The sequence below is a fragment of the Vidua chalybeata genome, chromosome 11 (assembly GCF_026979565.1).
Source record: "Vidua chalybeata isolate OUT-0048 chromosome 11, bVidCha1 merged haplotype, whole genome shotgun sequence".
NCBI lineage: Eukaryota > Metazoa > Chordata > Aves > Passeriformes > Viduidae > Vidua > Vidua chalybeata.
The window spans coordinates 2,943,862-2,964,490 of NC_071540.1; the positions used below are offsets into that span (position 1 = coordinate 2,943,862).

At 45.7% G+C, this 20,629-nt stretch overlaps 1 long non-coding RNA gene across 1 annotated transcript in view; it reads left to right on the forward strand.

Moving 5' to 3' along the window:
• Positions 1-12,158, forward strand: part of LOC128793571 (uncharacterized) — a 25,169-nt gene extending 13,011 nt beyond the window's left edge. The window contains exon 4 of the long non-coding RNA XR_008432835.1: positions 10,166-12,158. This is a non-coding gene — a long non-coding RNA (uncharacterized LOC128793571). The remainder of the gene's footprint in view (positions 1-10,165) is intronic.
• Positions 12,159-20,629: the final 8,471 nt, after the last annotated feature.

Genomic DNA, 20,629 nt, shown 5'->3' on the forward strand with positions numbered 1-20,629 from the left:
GGACCTCAGCAGCTCACTTCCTTACTGTAGTCCCACATTATGGTGCTGTTGTCTGCTTGTGGGATTGTCTGTCCTTCCCTGCTGTGGGAGGGAAATAGGGCCAGCAGTGAAGGCCAGCCCACAGCTGGGTGAGACAGAGCTAGGAGAAAGTGGGGTCTACACAAATCCAAAGAGCCTCTGCCCTTAGCAAGTGGAGGTTATACATAGCTGTCCCCAGCCTGTGAACAGGAAGTTCTCCCATGCAAACGTGTCCTCTCAGGCTGTCAGCAGACTCCAGCATCCTTCCCTTCATCCTGCGTTTGCTTATTTTTTTTTTCTGTCACAGTCACAAAAGCTCTTCAGAAAGCTCTGTGTAATTCTGTGTCTCTGTGAATGTGCAGCCAAGGGCGTGTAACTGGACAGTGCTGCCTTACCCTGCAGAAAATCCCAAAACTCCTGCCAAGCTTGGGGGGAGGGGGTGGGAGGGTGAGGGTGGGATTCTTCCTCACCCTTCTGCCCCTCTTTGATGTTTGCCAAATGTTATGCCTGGAGAGTGCAAGACCAGTGGGGTGTGCAGAGGACCCCCACCTTTGCTTGGGTTGTGTCTTCTAGGACCTGCTGGCTAGCAGGGCTCCCAGAGGGATGCAGCATCACTTCCATTCCTGCCTGAGTGTAAGCCCAGAAGCTGCTTCTGCTCTAGAATAACACGAGGGTGGGGAAAGCTGGTCAAGCCTGAATTGTTTGCCATACTTTTTACAGACTGTCTATCTGGATGAAACACAGAGCCCAGATGTTCAAAGCACTGTGTTGGGATGGCAGCTATGGGTTTCTCATTTAAGTTAGTAGGCATCACATGGCAAACATTCTGTGGCACCAGTGTGTTTGTGCAAAGGAACTGCTGAGGCTGGGGCAGCTGAGACACAGGGAAGTGGAGGAAAATGAACTCAGCCATGCCTGCAAAACCAAGACCTCACAGAATTTCAGCCGTGGGACCAGTGTCTTTATTGCAAGGAGCAATTGGAGTAGGTATCACAGGGGATGTAAAGGATCATGTGAAACATAAGGATGTATCGTCAACAAATGAGATGCTTTAAATTCATTGCAAAGGTGGAGAGCTTTCTAAAGAACTTGGGGAAATTAAATGGAGTAAATTGGATGGATTTGATGGTGAGGTCAGAGCATCCACCTTTCCAGAGAAGAGGTGCTCAGAGAATGTCTCAGGGTGTAGAGCACAGGGAGTGAGCACAGTGACAGAGTAAGAAATTGCCCACCTGTCAAAGATGAATGATGGTATCACAGACAAGAAAATTGAATCAGTCTGGCCACAATGCATTTTGTCTTAGAAGACACTGATGGGTAAAGACTCAGTGTAGGCAAACTCTTTTTTGTACTGTTTTGATGTGAACTAACTACTGTTATCCTAATTTTACGACTGGGGACAGACAACTTTTGTGACATGCTCAAGATCACATGGGCAGTCTGTGTCAGAGTGAGAAACTGCACCTGGATCTCTCACTTGTGAGGCTGTTGTTCTTAGGACTTTGTCCTTCTGACTTCAAGTGAAGATTGACTTTGTCTGTGTCCAGATTGACTTTGTCTGTGTCCTTTCTATGCCTACAAATGATTAGTTTTTTGAACAAATCAACAAAACAAAACAAAAAAATTACTCCTCTAAATTGTACATCCAGTCATCAAAATGCTGTGGCATAATGTACCTTAGAGGAGTCTGCAATTAGTACAAGTAATTACCCCATGCTGCAAAATCTGTTAGACATCACCAGTTAAGAATCTAGATGAAGCTTTCACCTTGTTAATCAAATACCTGATGTTTTCCTTGACAAAATGGATTTGGGTGATATCTGCAGGATAAATTAACTTAAAATCAAGATGAATTCTCCAAACTTCTTGGTGCTATTGTCATGTTTCGGCCACCACTGGAGGTTTCATACCAGTAGAGACAAGTCAGGGAAATAATTAGGTAGGAAAAGTAGTCAGCTTTGCAGAGGAGTTCCGTGTGGCTGTCAGAGTTTGCCTCCTTCATTCAAAAATTTTAACATAAAAGCTGCCAAAGGAGTGGATAACCATGACTTGTTGGGACATTTGCAGATTTGCAGGCATGTTCTTGATCTTCAGCTTCACTGAAGATCTGCAGAATGGGATATTCCAAAGGAGCCATTCACCATGGATCCTAAGGCACAGGATACCTGGGGCTTGTCCAGCAGTCCCACTAAAAGCACGGCAGCTACTGAAAACCCAGCTCTCAGTGGAAGAACCTATCCTTTTGATTCCAGTTCCCAAACCTACTACTGACTTCTGCTGCTTCAGATTTGTGCTGTGGGCTGCTGCTTTTAACCTGGCAGTGTTGCCAGAGGCACTGTGTACCTGGCATTTCATGACACCAAGGGAACAGCCATTAATTGAAATTCATCAAGCAAACTGCCACTTCTGCTTGCTGGTGGCTGTTTTCAGCTCTGCAGCTCTGAAGCAAAGCTAACAATTTCTGCTGGTTTCTCAGATCTCCTGTGGAGTTTTTTTAATTAATATTTGTGAGGTACTTAGATGTTTTCAGACTTATGGTGATCCCAATAAGTATTATTACTGTTGTATTATTAAGACTAATAATACTGCTAATAACCTTGGTGAGCCTGGCAAAATTCAATTTGACTAAAATCCTTGCCACAGATGAAAAAAACTAACTCCAGGGATGTGAGGGGGTACGTGACTCAGTTACCAGTAACTTCTGTTTACAAGGGGTAGGAAGAGTATATTTGCTCAAATGAAAAAGGTCAAGGCAGAGGCCCATTTGCTGTTTGTTAATAAGTAATCTAAAGTACAGCACAGCTTTACTGTAACAAATCAGCCTGGCTTAGCTTTTCTTCCATCACCATTATTTCCAGTTCTGGACTAAAATACCAGTTAAAAATGATCCACATTCCCATAGATTATTTTCAACATCTCCAAATCTATTGAGAGGGTTTGTAACCGGGTACAACAGCAACAACAACAACAACAACAGCAACAACAAAATCTTTTCCATATATCTTCCAGTGTTTGTCTCAGGACACTGTAGGCAATCAAGGTTGAAGAATCAGATAGGGCATTATTTATCTCCTGGGAAATTCTCCTTTAGGCTCAGACCTGTGCATCTTCACTGGAATTGTGCCAGTCAAGAGCTGTGGTGCAGCTGGCCTGCTTACAGACACCCCACTAAGTTACTAATATAATTTTAAAAAACACCTACGTCACCTCTGTAGCTGGCTCACAGCCAACAGTTAAAATTCAAACATGGGTGCTCCAGCACATCCTTCTTCCAAGTGAGTGAGCATAAGTGCACTTTATGCATTGTGACCCGTGTTCTGTCATTGTCTTTTGCAAAAAAAACCCCCAAACAGTCATTTTCTAAGAAACACTTGTCTTTAGATACCAAACAGTATTCTGGAAAATAGATGGAGTCTGTCCTTTGTGTTTCATCTACTGACTGTAAGTAGGATTCCCTAGAAAGGGTTTTGCCATTAGACCCACTGATCATAAAAGTAATACTGGTGACACCTGCCAGCTAACAACAGCTTCTCAGCTTAGTGCTCCTGTCCTTCAACTGGCCTGGCCTGAGGCACATATCTAGTCCTCAGAACAGGGAATGTGATGGACACAGGGCTGTAGCAGCCATAACCAAAGTGCAGCCAGCACGGCACGGCTGGCGTGGCCCCGCAGTGCCACTGCCCGAGGGTGGTCTGCCCCAGGCATGGTTATTTCTCAAGGGAGGGTGGCACATACACAGGCACACACACACACAGGATCACCTTTGGACACAGAAATCATGCAGACTTCAGGTTACAATTCCTACCTTCCTGAAATGCAGTTTGGAAAGGCAATGATCCTTTAACAGATCAACAACCCCTGCTCCAGCAGTCCCAACTGCCTGTTAACCCTGGGGAAGGGAGAGGGCTTGGTGAGGAAAGGTTGTCTCTGCAGAGCAGGTCCTGTTTGGCTGCAAAGTCAGAGCATCTTTCAAGAGCCAGACCTTTAACAGAATCTTCTTGAGCTCTGTAGTCATGGAGGGAGCAGGGCCTGCCTCCATCCAAGGCTTGGCCAGACAAGCAGGAGAGGAAGGAACAGCTTTGTACCAAGCTCCCCATCTGCACCAAGCAGAAGACAGTGAGGCTGAGCAGCAGATTCTGATGTGAAGGAACAGAGTATGGAACAAGAACATAAGAACATATGTGGGATATGTTGAAGGGTATTTGTAGCGGGAAGAAAAGAAGATTCATGAAACTGAGTACTCATACACATCAGGAGGCAGCACCAGTGGCTCTTTGCTGCCAGGAAAGGGATATTTTGGGTGCCCCAGAGTCCTCATGTTTGCCTTACTGTGTTCTGTGTTCTTGACACTAGGATAGGGAGGAAGAGGGGGAAAGAGGACACACAGTGTCCTGGGGAAGCAGGCATTGTTGGTGCTGCCCTGTGTGTCTGTGCCTGCATGATGGGTTTCAGGTGCAAGCAGTACAGCTCACAGATCCTTGAACTGACCTGTGTGTGCAGGATGCTCATCCCAGAAATCCTGGTGTCAGAAACAGGGAGTTAAGCGAAATTGATGCTCACTTTTATGAAGTCTGGCTGAGCTGGGGATTTTGGTAAATATCTTGTAGCTTAAGCAAGGCTAGAAGGATGGCAACAAAAAGTCCAGATCCTGTGCCTCCATGCTGCTCTGGAGGAGTATGTGGCCATGCTGTACATCACATGTCATGGTAGGGAGAGCAGTAAGTGTTACTAGATGGCAGACTTTGCAGAACTGGGATGCCACATGAAAATTCACCTTACACAGGAGATACACATTTGCTGCAGCAGTATACACCCAGGGTGATAGCTTTTTCTGCTCCTTTCCTTGGATTGTGTGCTATTTCCTCATGCTGTGCTTTGTTCTGGGTAACATCTGTTGTTTCTAAGTTGCCTAGCAAGTTGCAGGAGTCTTTAACAACACTGATTCAATGCACTCTTTCTCTAAGAACCAGGTAATGATTTAATTCTTTCCCTTACAGCAGTGGAAAAACTGGGGTACCAGGATGTACTACCTGAAGCAGTGGGATTCGCTAGAAAATGTTAAGTATTCCCTGAACCTAGGCCTGAGTATTATTCATCACTACCATGTCACCCCTCTGTGGCATCGTGGCCCTGAGCTTCTGCACTGTACAGTCTCTTGCTCACAAATGTAAGGCTTTTAATGAAAAGTGAGTCCAGTGCTGCCAACACCACTGCAGAGATATACACTTTGTTCTAACTGGTAGCCAGGATGCCTGGGAAAAAATGCAGGTGGTTTCAGACAGTCATAAGTAGCCTATTATCACAGAGGAGGGGAGGAAGAAACCCTGGGAATTTTCCCCATGACCACCTGTTAATTTTCCCTGAAGGTGTTACTGATTTGCACAGGGTGGCCCTGCACACAGGGCAGTGAATCAGAGCTCTGCACTGCCATTGCTGGACCAAGTGAGCTGCACTGCTGGGGAGCAGCACAGTCACCTGCTTCCTCAGCTCGTGTGCTGGAGCTTCATGCACCCTGGCAGTCATCAGCCTCAGAGAAAGCTGTTTTCTTTTTCCACCCCTGCAGCATCCATAGCCCTCTGTAGCTAATGGTGGTCTTGGGCTTGGACCCACCAATGACTGTGCTCTGCTTCTGCCTTGTGCTGGAGGAGCCCAATTCCTTAGAGCAGCAGCTGTGGTGATGTAGAGCCCAGTCAGTAGCTGCTCCAGCTGGGGAGTCACTAATATTGCCTGTGATGGCAAAGGCAGTGAAGTCCAAAGATGAGTTGTGGCATTAGTCATAAAGTCACGGTGGAGCTCGCTTTGGCTGGAGTGCATAATTCAGAAGCCTATTCCCAGCTTTCTCTTCCTTTTTTTCATTCTTCTGAGGTATCAAAAAGAGGTTTTGCCTCCAGATCATGGCATGAAAGCAATGTGAATAGCTTTGCTCTTTATCATGTCATCTCAGATGGAAGCCTGAGAGCATTTATGAGAAACAGCTTGGCCTGTGGCTCCGTCCTGGCATTTTTGGTGTGTGTAGTGGGTGTGCTGAATGGTTTCCAAAGGAATGTCCTCAGTACTGCAGCAAGTCAGGAAATTCACTACAGAAGAGTTCTTGAATAAGTGAAACTTTGAAACAACCTCTGCTTTGCATTTATAAGCAAGATACAGCATTTTCCAAAGCATTTTTATGTATTTGGTCCAGGGCAGAATTATCAATTTCTACCATCACAAATATAATTTTTGTAGTTAAAATGGAAACCAAGCAGACCAAGCTGCACACCGTCATGAAATTGGTCCAGATGGAAGTTGGATGTTTCCTCAGAGAAATGCAATAATTTGTGCATTTTTATGGTAAAATAATTCTTCTATGAGCAATGCAAACAGACACAGAAATAATTTTGCTATTTAAAGATATAAATGCAACTTTCCCCCATTTTTAGAAGAAATAAAGCTGTTTGCTCTCCCCTCCAATGGTCCTGAATGAGAGAAATGCACCACTGGTTGTTAGGGAGAGAGCATTATTAGGGAGGAAGCTGATGTACAATTTGGGTAGGGGAGGACTTTGTTTCCCTGTAGCAATAGCAGCAGTACAGATTTTCCCACTGGCTTTCTCACTTAGCACATGTTAATTCATGACACGCCTCACATCAAACACCAGGACCTGAGTGCCTAGGCTGAGGATGTGGTGTATCCATTTGCAGATGCAATTGCAAGTTTTTTAAGTTATATCATACTTTGATGTCTCAGTATTAAGCTCTGTGTTTCTTATTTCTAGTGCCCAGCTCCCAGTTTTAGAGCCAGGAATCCCTGAGTATGCCTGAGGCAAGCCTGGCACTTCCACACATGGAGAAAAACATTCAGGATGGTGACCAGAGTGATCAATGGGGAAATTTTAAGATTTAAATGCTACTGCTGCAGTGATCCAGACTTCTGGAAGCAGCTTTCTGTCACAGCACAAATATCTAATCTGAAATGTGGATTACCAGCAGCCAGGAAGTGACAAACAGGGTCACTGTTCTCCAGAGGCTGTTTGTTCTCAGCTGCCACCTCTAGCAGAGCACGGAAGCCACAAGGCTGGGAGTGGAACATTCCGGGGCAGCGCTCTGCTGAGGAGCTGCTCCTCTGCAGCCACCCCGCTGTGCCAGTGGGTGAGGTGAGCATGGCTGTCCTGCCTACTGCTGCCAGCATTTGTAAGGGAGTTGGAGATTCTGGACTCTGCTGCCAGGACTGTTTATGCATTTTACATGAAACAGTCACCAGGTAACATATAATCCCTGATCAGAGCCCTCCGGGGATTTAAGCAAAGCAACGCCTATTTTCTTGATCCTGATCAGGCATAGGTGTGAATTGGGCTGAGCTGCTTGGCCTTGTCAGGACTAGGGCAGCTCTGGGCATGCATGAAGGTGCAAATCTAGATCTTCTGAGCTTGAAAGTTTTAAAGTGAGTTGGAGACTGAAGGGGCCAGATAGTGGGAAAGGCCCATGAGCTGCAGGGGGATGTATTCAGTGTTTCAATCCAAAGTGCAGATTTCAGTTAAACATCAGGTGCTCCAGTAACAAATTCCTCTTAGAGGGAAACAATTGTTCTCACAGATTCCTGAAGTGGAGACTCATTTATGTAACCATCTTACGTGCTTTTTTAAAAAAGTCCCATCCTAGCCACTGCATTTGCTCAGATTTTTTGACACTGGGCTGCATGTGCTGAGCTGCAGAATGGTAACTGCCAGCTTCTTATTCTTACCAAGCATGACAGCTGCTGTAGAGAAATCAAGAGCAACCTGCTCTAATGTAAACTGATTTCACATTGCTCCTGGCAGTCCCAGCTACCTAGTTACCTAGCATCTCTTTTTTTGGCCAGTCTTTTTCCTTTTTTTTTTTTTTCCCTACAGAAGACACACCCTGTGCTTTCTTATAAGGGTGTTTTATCACACTGGCTGTTGCACTAGTGTCTGTGACCAGCAGATGTGCTTCTCTGGTATTATCCTTCGTACATTCCAAAGCCACTTGGGCCCTCCAGCAAATTGCCTGTCCACTGCAGGGATAAGGTCTGTAGTGTCTCTGATGATTGCACCCAAGCAAACTTACCTGCAGAGCACCACAGATGTGTCTGGCTCTTGATGTGGCTGTTGCATCTGTGATACCCCACCGCATGTTTGGGGTGCTGTAGGGCTGGATAACTGCAGACAGAGAGAAGCTTGTTCAGAATGACACTTCTGCCAGGCTGAAGACATGCAGATACCCAGTGGGAAGCAGTTTTGGTGGCAAGGGAGTGGAGGACGTGGGGGAGTGGATTTGAGCCAAAAGGGCCACGGGAGAAGCAGTCCAATTTTGTGATGATTGTTGCCAGGTCAGTGTGTATGATGGATATGATATAAATTACTATTGATACATAAATACCACAACAGCATTTTAATGAGGTGTTTTCTAGTAGCACTTGTCCAGGCTGGTAGTGTTATGTTAAGGCTGGAGAAGTATCTCCAAGCAAGCTCCTTGGCTAAACTTTGACAAGCATGGTGTCACCCAAGATCTAACTACGATTTGTTTGAATAGGAGGTTTTGCTTGTTAGTTTATGAACATACTTTTAAATAGATTTGGAGTTGTACTTCTATTTTTTTTTTTTTTCTGTTCGGCCCAGGTTTTGTGTTGGTGTCACAAAACCCAATTAATGCAGAGATCTGCATTTATTTTTTATTAATGCATAAATCTGGTGCCTTTTCTGAGATCCGTCATTGTTGTGACAACAATAAGCTTACAGAAGGGCTGAGGGCTGGGCCTTTGGGGCTGGGGAGAATTTGGGTCTGTGACTCACAGGAGTGACCTGTGTCTCTCCAGAGACCATCTGGTCTATCTATATATCCTATATATCTCAATTTTCTGGCCCACTTGTGGGTGACACAGCTGGCATTGCAGGCAGTGCCATTTGGAGGTATGGTGTGCCATGCCTCAGTGTTTGCAGCATAGTTCTGCTGAGACTCAGCAACCAACTTTGGTTGTGGTTTTGTCATGGCAGCAGTGATTTTCCTGAACTTCAGGCAGCTTGGGCTGCTGGACAATGGCTGCACACAAATAATGCACAGCCCAGTGTGTTGGCTGGGATGCAGCTGAAAGCAACTGTCTAATTACAAAATACTACGTAAACTTATGAAGAAGAAGGAAGAAGAAGGTAAAGAAGAAGGACTAACTTCTGTCTTAAAACTTCTATCGTGCTTTATATATATTACTATATTCTAAAACTCTAAATTTTTTACTCTGTGATATTATACACTCTGTGTGTGTGTGTGTGTATGTGAGAGAGGGAGTGTGTGTGTGTATGTGTGTGTGCCTGTGTGTGCCAGTGTGTTTGTGTGCCTGTGTGAATGTGTTTTCATTAGAAAGCCTCTCAACATGTTGAGTTGCCACCACAAGAATGAGCTGCATATAGCCAAAGCAAAGCTGAGAAGTAGTCTTTCTTCTGCTAGCTCTGAACTGAGGAGGTTTTTGCAAATTTGACTCCTATGTGGAGGCAGGACCTCTTTTCTGCTTAGTTTTAAGATCTGAGAAAGAAAGTTAGTATCTTTGATCCTTAAACAGAAAATCTCTGAAGTGAAGTCTCTTGACTGTTTGAACTGGTAATGCATAGTCAGAATTAATTCATATTATAAATAAATAATTGGCAGGTAACCACAATAGTGGTAATAACTTCCATTCTTACTGGGGAATCATTAACTCCAGATTAATCTCCCTGGTTAACAGCTAAAAACAGTTAAAAACAAACAAAAAGCCCAACAAAACAGACACAAAATAATATTGGTTGGAAGGGACATCTGGAGGGACACCAACCTCCTCAAAGCAGAGCTAACCTCAACATTAGCTTAAGCTACTCAGGACTTTGTCCATTACATTTTCAAATCTCCAAAGATGGAGATTTCACAAAGCTCTCTGGGCACCTGCTTGAGTTCAACTGCTCTTATTTTGAAAAATTTCTTCTATGATGTTGATTGCAATTTCTTCTGTTCTTGTGCTGTTGAGCTTTGCAGTGAGCCTGTGTCATGCAGGCCAGGGTGCCATTGCTCATTAGCACTGCAAAGTCATGCTGCTGACTGTCAAACAGATTTATTCTGTGTCAGGTGCAGACTTTACCTTTGTCCTTGATGAATTTCAACAGATTTCTTTCACACTTGTCTTCCAGGTTGTGGAAGACCACCTGAATGGCTGCCTTGTCCTCCAGCATAATGATATAGAACCTCAGTTCAGTGTCCTGCACAGACTTGCTGAGGAGCCATTATTTTCTGTCATCCAGATTGCTGGTGAAGACTGGCCATAGTGTTGTCACTTGAAGAATGCCATCTGTTAATACCAGTTGAATGTCTCATTCATTATTATCCTTCAAGCCTTATAGGATAGCTGAGAGCTTTTTTTCAGCCAGGTTGTTGTGCATCCATTCAGTCAATGCCATCCTAGATTGGCCCATATGGAAGACAGTGCCAAAGACCATGCTAGAACAAAATAAGAGACATCCACTGCTTCCCCCACCTTGTCCACTGAGCACATCATTCCAGTGCAGGTGATAGCCACACCAGTCAGGTACAATTTGTCTCTCTGAGATACATACTGGCTGTTACTAGCTACCTTCTTGTATCTAGACATGGCTCCTTTGTGGATTTGCTCCATAACATTTCCAGGAAAAATGTGTGGATATCTTTTGTAACACATCTTCATCTCTTCTTTGTCTAATCCCTTTCAGAGTAAGTGGGTTGATTACGTGTGTTGAATTTGTGAGACCTTCAGCATGAGCCTGTGCTGTTGGTTGAGGAAATTTTTGTTAGGGAGTTGCTGAGCAGGCCAAACCCAGAAGCAAACTAAGCAGGACACTCCTATTTTCCCTCTCTTGGGACTCCCTTTCTTCTCAGCCCCACCACCAATGACAATTTCCTGCCATTGTTGCTGTGGTTTTTGTGTTACTTCAGAGCAGGAGCCCTATAAGGAAGAGATGGGAAGAGCGGGGGAATGAGGCTGCCTGGACAGTACAGTAGGGTGTGCCAGGTCCTGGCCCTGGCAAAGATTCAAATAGCTGGAGAAAAAGGGAATCATAAGCAGGAAGAAAGGATAAGGTCAGCTGCATGGGATGTTAGGGATAGGCATGGTCCTTTCTAGAGAGCACGAGTAGTTCAGTCAACAGAAAGGGCCAGGCATTTGCCAAAAACCACATTTGCACAATGGCCTAGAGTGGTTTGAATTCAGAGACAACAGCTGGGTTTCACGAGTTATAACTTTGGTTCACAGGTATCTGTGGTCAGGACTGAGGTCAGTGGTGCTGTTAGAGAAGGTAAGAAAGAATGGCTGAAAAGCCACCAGGCCTGACTGTGGAACCCAAGCAGAACAAATACTAGTGTGCCAAGCTGGCTTGCATCTGGGTGGCTTGAGATGTGTTCCTGCCACAGGGGCCTGGCTGCAGCCACAGCACCTGCTCCCAGCCAAGGCAGGTCTGTGACAGCCCCTGAATCGCCCTTTGCTGTGGAAAACAAAACTCCTGGACACTGCTCAGTACGTGATGGGCCAGCCTCACAGGTGGGGATTCATGGGGCCTTCACAACCAGAAAGACTCAGCAGAGCAGACACATCCTTTGTGACTGAAAGTGAACCATGGCATTGCACTTGAGGAAAGAGGCAGCCCAGCAGTGGCTGGTGATGACTCTGAAGGAACACTCAGGCAGGCAGCATCGGGCATGTCTTGCTAATTGGAAGAAACTCCAGGAGGACTCCAGGGTCCCAAGGCAAGTGAGAGCACCTGCGCACTGCAGTCCTCCTACATTAGTGAAACCTGATTTGCTGGGTCACCCTCCTGGAGTGACACAATATCATTTCGAGTTGTTTGCTTATTACAGAGATACAATCAAAAGGTGTGGTGCCCTGATTGGAGTCTAGCAAGAAAGTAACACTCTTATTCACCCACCCACCCACCCACCTTTGGCAGATGGTCTGAGGGTCTCTCCTTTGCTTCATGACAGAAAGTGGTTGATTCATCCCCACCCAGCAGTAATTATGTGTTGCTGCCTACTGGAAGTTCCCATGTTGGCATCAGAGTGCTAAGCCTAGAACTCACTGCTAAGATTAATTGCAAAGTAAAAGCGTGATTTCTTGATGTCTGTGTTATATTCAGTTACTTAACACTCGGTATCATTTCCCTGTGATTTTTTAAATGATCATTAAAATGTTCCTAATTGCTGTTACCCTGTCATGTTCTTATTTCTCAGCAACTGTTTGCATGCAGCCTTCCCATTAAGCTAGGAAGCAGTTCTGGTAGCAAAAAATGTATAGCGTTTTTCATTTTTCCTTTCCTTTTAGAAGAGTCTCCTTTTAAATTCTAGAGCCTCCTGTGTAAAACACAGCTCCTACTGTAGGGGTTTTGCCATCCTGAAAGCTTAAAATTTCATCCCCTTATCCTTGGGACAAAATGATTCCCTTGTCAGTGCAGCTCCTATTGAACCAGTCTGGCTTGGCAGGTCTCCACTCCTTCTTTGTTTAAGGTTATTTATTTTTATATCAAAAAGGTAATAAAATTTACAAAATATGTTTACTCATATTCTAGCTATAAAGTTTACACACAAGCAAAACAAAACATCCACAACACTTCCTTTTATTTATGGCATCAGTGCTGAGCCATTACAGTACCAGCAGTAGGCATCTTTTCTTCCCTTCACCTTTTGAAACCTCTTTGGCACCAGTGTCCCACACCAAGCTCTGTGGTTGCTCTGCATCTTCCACCATCCCAGGGGGTTGTTAGTATGAAGTGGCAAATTTTTACCAGAAGCAAGGCCAAGCATGTAGGGAGGGCCCCAGCCCCAGCGTGCAGGGCTCTGCCTGGAGAGGGAGGGCAGGAGGGGCAAGGCAAGGGGCCCTAGTGCACCTTCAGACACTGAGCTGGCTGCTCCACCATAGCACAGTCTGCAAGAAGGCTCATGGGAGCCCTTCTGGGTGGGCTCAGGTTCTGTGGAGCCCATCCCCACAGTGGGGATGTTCCCAAACACTTCATCAGCACCAGTGGTAGCCTCCCCTTGCCCTGGTTCAGAGCTTTGGTGCTGAGAGCTGTGATGAGTGGCCTGTTGCACAGAGTGAATGGTAAATCCCAGAGTCCTTACCCAGGAAGTGGGCTCACATTTAGGGATCAGATATAGTATCCAAACGAGCTTACAAACCCACCATGGAACAGCAGCAGCAATCTCTTTAGCAATCTCTTTGGTTTTATGTATGTTCATCAGCGAGCTGGGATCAGGCTGAGTGTAGGTCCTAGGGCATGGCTGACTGTAGTTACCACAGCAGAAAGATAGGGAGGGTGGAATAACACTTCAAAAGAGAAGATGCATTAACATCTTCACTGTTTCTAGCCAGTGGACAAGGATTCTGCTGATAGAAGGGTACATGGGGCCTAATTGTCTTTTAATGGGCAGATAGGTGGGGGGGAAAGAGAAGACACAGCAATGGAAGGTGAAATCAATTCACTCAAAATATTAATATACAAGCTCCACAACCTCTATAAGCACTGTAGTATCAGTGTCATCTGACACAGGCATGTCACCTAACAGGGATGCTGCATACGAGGCAGGGATTAGGCCAGTGCCAGCCGTGCCATACACTGGAATGTTTGCTGCAGCACCAGGTTTGCTTCTGACCCCGGCACTAGGACTACCCAGCCTCCAGACCTGTGAGTGTTCTGGGGTGCCTTACTGTGCCTTACTGCTCTGCTCCCCACTGAGACCATGCATGGGCAGGTGTGTGGGTCTGCAAAAGGAAACTGGGGAGTTACTGTGCCTTCCTGAGCAGGATCACTGCACAGCAGCTGCTCCCAGAGCACTGCAGGCTACAGACAGTGCCAGCCAGCGTTTCAGCTCGGCAGGCTGTAACCAGCTTTGGATCATGGTCTGCTTTTCACAGGGTTCTCCAAGAGCTTGCTGTGGTAAGGGCTTCTGAAAGCCAGTGGGATGGAGTACCCAAATCCCTTTGGTGCTGTCAGTGTCCCTGTCTTGCCTACTTCAGGCATGTCCAGAAGGTGTGGACCACCAGTGTCAATGCCTGTGTGCTATGGAGTGCCTGCCTTTAGGAAAAGTGTCAGGGCCTCGGCTCTTGGCCCGGAAAGGATGCCCAGCCTGTGTGTTCAATCTCCCAAGGGGTGCAGCCAGAAGCTAGACTTTGGGAGCTGTGTTTTTGTTTGACGCTGCCCGATCCTTGCCCTTGAGAGTGCTGCAGCTGAGGTGAGGTGACCCTGCTTTGGTGAGGCACGCCCACGCTGTTGAGCTGTCCCAAACACAGGCAGTGTCACCTTTGTGCTACTTCCAGCTAACAGAGAGAGAACTTTGCCTCCTCTTCATGTATCAGGAAGGTCAATCTCTGTATGGACTGCCTTTTCTTTTAAACCTATACATTAAAGGGTGTCATAAAATGCTGTACTAGGGGCGCAATTAACGACTCTTTAGAAGCACCATGAGATTACTGGTTCTCAGTGCAGTAAATAGAAAGCAGGGAGATTCTGGAGTTCATTTCCAAACAGGTGAGTGGGAACTCTCAAACCAGGAGGCAATTAATGTGTCTCCAAGTCTGGTTTCTCCTTTCCCTGAAGTGAAGTTGGGCATTAGGCTGAGGTGTGCAGCATTCACACCATGCCTCATCTAAAATTTGCCAATATTAATTTGTTGCTTTCTACTCTTTAGCAATCAAACAGAAACATTTCAGCTGATACCTCCTGGGTGACAAGGTTTGAGAAATAACCTTTTAGTTACTTTTGCAACTGAAGTGAAATAAATGAAAATGTTCTTAGGCTGTAGAACAGCTACATCACATGAGCAGAGCACATTATCTTAGAGTTACCTGTACTCTCCAGTGTGATCCAGACAGTTTATTAACATGAATGTGTATTAATTCTTTGAAAGATACTGTACACAGTGCAAGGGAGATGCTGCTCAGGCTTACAGGAGTGTATTTCCCTGATACAAAAACCTTTAAACTTGCTACTGCTTTAGCACTAGCAATGGCAAAAGCTGCCTTGGCTGCCATGGGAGCAGGCCTAGGTAGTAATGCCATTTTAGAAGGAAAAGGCCAGGTTGTATCACCAGCATTGTAGTTGCTCAGTAGACTGGTGACCCTCTAGTTAGGTTTTGAGAAATTAAAACTTTAAATTTCAAAATTTGCACTGTGAAGTTTAATCAGTGTGAAAATGTAGGTAATGATACGTAACAGACAAAGGTATGTTTTCCCAATGAAGCCATGTTGAGTCATTTTATATTAACACCAAAGGAACAAACCAAGTTTTTACAACAATAGTTGGCAATATTTCTATTAAATAGCATTAGCCAATAATTTCTAAAACTGCCTGGTAATTACAGCATTCAGGCCTTGGAGGCAGTTCTATTTTACATAAGTGCCATCCAGGCAGACTACAGCCTTTTGTCATAGGCAAACAAGACCATGAGTTACCAAATTACTTTCTGAGGTAAATCCATTGACACTGGGGGATTTTTTTGGGGGGGGGTTTTGGTTGTTTCTTTGTTAACTTTGTTTTTTCCTGACACTGACAGGTAAAATTCAAATGAGACAGCTTACATGGCACAATGTCACGCTTGCACCACAGCCGCTGGCCCAGGCTGGGGGCCATGGCAGGCATGGCACAGGATGTGCTGGGCTGCCTTTGTGGCAGCTGGGGCAGCTGAAGAGCAGGAGGGTGGCTGCACTTTAGGATGCCCATCTCCATCAGCTGGAGCAGCTGAGCTGTCCTGTGCATGCCTTGAAAACTGAAATCCTGCAGCACAGTCGGCAGGAGGGCTGGCACCGGTGTGCGGCTGCGCCCGGCTGTCCCCGGTCCCCAGCTGCTCTTGGGAGCTGTCACACCAGGAGGACAGCAGCATGTTGTGCTGTCACACCAGGAGGACAGCAGCATGTTGTGCTGTCACACCAGGAGGACAGCATGTTGTGCTGCAGAGCTTCATCATCTGCCTGCTCAAGCACATCCTAGAACACACGGCGCAGGAGCAGATAAGGATAAACCTCTTGCAGGTAACTGTAACAGTGACAGGAAAACAGTGACATTTATTGTGTGCTTATCACTTGGACTAGCTGTATTTATTACTGCTGTTGTTAGTGCTACTACTGGAGTGTTACCTGCAGCTACCCAGTCAGTGCTGAGCTCCATTGCATTTAGCTCAAATGCACCCAAACTCCTCCAAAAAAACTTACAGCTCAGAATGCAAGTGACTTACAATGGTGAAGAGAAGGAATAAAATCAAATGGATACAATTAGCTTGGGCACAAATTAGTCATTCTTTTCTTGGTATAATTACAAAATGGACACAGGTAGCACCAACTAACCTCAAATACCCTGCTAGCCATAATTAACAATATTGCATAATAATGGTGTCAGTTTAAACATTGTTTAAACCCAATGCTTTGCTCAAAATTACTGTATAGCCACATATCTTGCACAACAGACTAACACACAGCAGTGTCTTGACTTCCATTTTCTATTTCATTGTGTCATCTGTGCATAGGAAAAGCTCCTGGCCAAAGAGGAGTCAGTGGTATAGTGGTAAATAATAGTGGGCAGATTCATCTGTCTGTGGTATACAAGGAGCAGGTAAATACTAGAAGTGCACAGAGCAGAAGTAGCTACAAAGGGAGTGCCCTTTGCCTGAATTTACCCTTGACTACACCACTTAGAAGAATTGCATAATTGATACAATTGAACCACATCAGTCCTTTATTTATAGAACATAATGAAATGGTTTTCAACATCCTGGATCATGCTGCATGGGTGATTGCCATATATGCACCTAAGGAGAATAAATAAAAACATTTCCCTAAGGTATGGCTCTTCACCTTCTCTAGTTGCATCCAGGGCTTTATTTGGAGAGCAGTTCTGTGAGGAGTGCAGCACGTAATCCTGCTGTGCTCTTGCACAGGTGTCAGTCAGAGGAGTGCTGCAGTGGGGATGCTCCATAGCCCTGGAATTTCCCTTTCCCATGTGCTATAAAGCATTTCACAGGCTGGCAAAGCTTAGGGTGTAGCTAAACATGCCACAGACTACTGAACACAGCCCCCTGGGTAGCACTTCAGTTAGCCCCTGTTCAAGCTCCACAGCTTGAATCTGACACAAACCTGGCTCACCCAGCCCTAGGAGGTCAGGCTCAACAGCCCCTCACACTGTGGCCTTTGGAAGCTGTTTTCCGTGGTGGCAGTGGCCACGAGCCATTGAGAGGGCAAAGGACAGAGCCAATCTGAGCCTGCTGCTTGAGCCATGGGCTCCCACACCAGCCACACCATCAGTGGGTCTGGCTCTGACACTTGGGAACCCCCCAAGGCAGACTCTGGTCTACAACACAAGCAGGAGCATCAGGTGGCACTGAGACAGGGATACTGTAAAGGTTGCATAAAACAAAGCACCACTGTTCTTCTATCTGTTGTTGTTGTTGCTATAATTGGAAAAATGTAGATAATTTATAAATATTTCACTTGCTGGCTTTTTTGTCTCTCTTCATGTGATGTTCTACTGCTCCTATTGCATCTTTTACATTTGGCCTTTATTTATGATGCTATATTGTTTTATGTATGCACTTTATAATTAGAAATACTAATTGCAAGCTTGCCTACTACCTTCAATTGGCTTTTCCAGAGCATTACTTGCAAAAACCTCACAATTACTCAGTTGTTTTCAACTGCTCAATGAGTGTTTTCATAAGTCAAAAAGAAACCCTAGGACTGTCTTTTTAACTTGTCCTATTTCTAAGTTTTACATGGTGCCCAGCTCATGCAAAGAAATTAACTGCATCTAAATTTGCATCTTCTTAGAAGCTGTTTAAGGATTCTTCTCAGAAATCTTATTTTTCTGAATGAAAATATAATATTACTTACTACATAGAGATACTGAGAGATTCCCATGCTAGCTGCTATGTTAAATTTTATTTTTTTTTTTTGACATGTAAAACTTTAGCCTAGGCACATTGTCATATTTTTGATACATTTCAAACTGAAAAAAGTCCATACAAGTAAATGGCTCTGCAAGAGGGAGCTAGTCACTTCCATGCACTCACTGCAAACTTTGACACAATGCTCCCATTTTATCATTTGTTATTTCAGCTTTGCTGATGATTCAGTGGTGTTATTCCACTGAAAACCTGGAGTAACACAGCAGTGAATCAGGCTCATTGGCTCTGCATCTCAGTATCTAAAATGAAGATCCACCTACAGGTAAAATACTATCACACTGCAAGTATCTCACGGACTGAAATCTGTCCTGGCTTGCCAGATCTTCATCGGAAAAGGATTGCACAGGCTCAAAATTAAAGTGCATGGTGACTGCATTTTAGTCAATGGGAACACTCACATCAACGAGATGAGCTGGTTTTGGCTTTTCTCATTACAAATCGCTCAAATCAAAAATAGCAGAGCAGAGGGTTACTTTGTTTAGTTGCTGCTGTTTTCATTATCTGGCTGCCCTGGACCTAGAAAGCAGCACGTCTGTCACTGGCCCAGGAGGGCTGCAAAGCCAGGGCCAGCACCTGCAGGGCCCAGCATGCTGGGGGTGGCTGGCTGTGAGTGAGCTCATGCACCGAGGCTGGAGGCAGCTCCAGGGAGGCAGCTGCAAGTGTGTGTTCCTGCACCAGAGGCAGGGACATCCCACACTGATGGCAGGGACATCCCACACTGTGACACTGGTGTTCCTGCACCAGAGGCAGGGACATCCCACACTGATGGCAGGGACATCCCACACTGTGACACTGGTGTTCCTGCACCAGTGGCAGGGACATCCCACACTCATGGCAGGGACATCCCACACTGTGACATTGGTGTTCCTGCACCAGTGGCAGGGACATCCCACACTGATGGCAGGGACATCCCACACTGTGACATTGGTGTTCCTGCACCAACGGCAGGGACATCCCACACTGTGACATTGGTGTTCCTGCACCAGTGGCAGGGACATCCCACACTGTGACACTGGTGTGTTCCTGCACCAGTGGCAGGGACATCCCACACTGTGACATTGGTGTTCCTGCACCAGTGGCAGGGACATCCCACACTGTGACACTGGTGTGTTCCTGCACCAGTGGCAGGGACATCCCACACTGATGGCAGGGACATCCCACACTGCTCTGTTCTACTGGCAGCCATGAGCTCAGCTGCACAGTGTGACACTTCAGCACACACAATGGCAAGTAATGATAGGAAGTGTGTGCAAGTGTAATCATCTTGGGCTTTCCTTCTTCAGTGTGATCATATCATGATTTATTAAATAGTCTCTTCAGACTACCAAATAACTTCCCCTTTCCCTTATTACTCCCTTAAGGATATGTCATTCTGGTTTTGTTCCCTTCCCAAATTCAGTCTTTTACGTGCATCTCATAGAGAAGTACATTCTTCCAGTGCCTGCAGATGTAGCCTCGTGCACAAATGCTGTGCATTTATCTCTCACGTACCCTGTGCTTAAACTGACTGAGAAAATAATGGTTCCCAGTTACATGATGGCCCAGTCAAATGTCTGTTGATTGACAAACCATCAGCACAGAGGTCCTGAGCAATTAACTGAGTGTATGGTTTTACTTGGAAGGGAGGGGTGGGAGAGGGGCTCCACTTATCTGTAGCAATTGCATGGGGAGCACAACTGCAAAAGCTGTTCTGTTTCTGCCACTTGGTACAAATGTCACCTTGGGTAGCACCTCTGCTGCTTGGCAGCACCGAGTGAGCCCTCAGGCATGGGGCTTTGCCTGGCATGGTTCACACCTCCACCCTGGAACTGCAGATGCAGTGCCCAGGCCCTGCTTGCCCAGGGCACTGGGGTCTGGGAGTGCCAGGCACGAGTGGCGTCACACAGGCTGCGGTCTTGAGAATGACATCAACACTGAGACACTGCTGCTGGTTTCATTGGGTTAGCACAAGCTTTTTCACCCCATCAAAGGCTTTGTCTTTGTGTCTTCAACCCAAAACCCACCCACTGTTCGTAGGTGGAGGTTGGTACTGCTGGTGTTCATCTGGAAGGTGCTGATGGCATCAGGCTACGGTGGCAACTGGGTGACACCATGAAGAGTGCCAGTGTGCTGGGGACCCCAGCAGTGGGGAAAAGGGGGCTGTGACCTGCTGCTTCCCTGCCAAAGTCACAGTCTCCATGGCAAGGTTTAACTGCAGCAGGTGGGAGAGAAGAACCATATCTAAGAGCTTTCAGGAGCAGATGAAGTCTTCAGTCTGCAGTGACACCCAGCCTTGACCAGCACTGAGCAATTGAAACTGTCAAAGAGACCCCAGATGAACCCAGGAAAAGTGAATGGCCATGAGATAAAACACAAAATGAGCCAAAAAGGCAGAATCTTACAATAACACTAATGTAAACACTGGTCTGTTAACAAGTCAGCCAGCTCTTATCTTGTAGCAGGGAGATTGTTTTTGAGAACCTTGCAGAGTCAAATGAATTCATGAACCTCCATACCAAGGAGCAATCATTAGTCAGTAAATGAATTACACATAATTGTCTGCTTTGTATTTAATTCACTTGGCTTCCAGTTTCTTACTCTTCATACAGTGAAACTCTCTCTCCCTCTCACACAAACACACTCCATGGGCAGGAGGTTTTGGAGGGCTGCCATCATCCTGACTCACGAATCAGACTCCATGATTT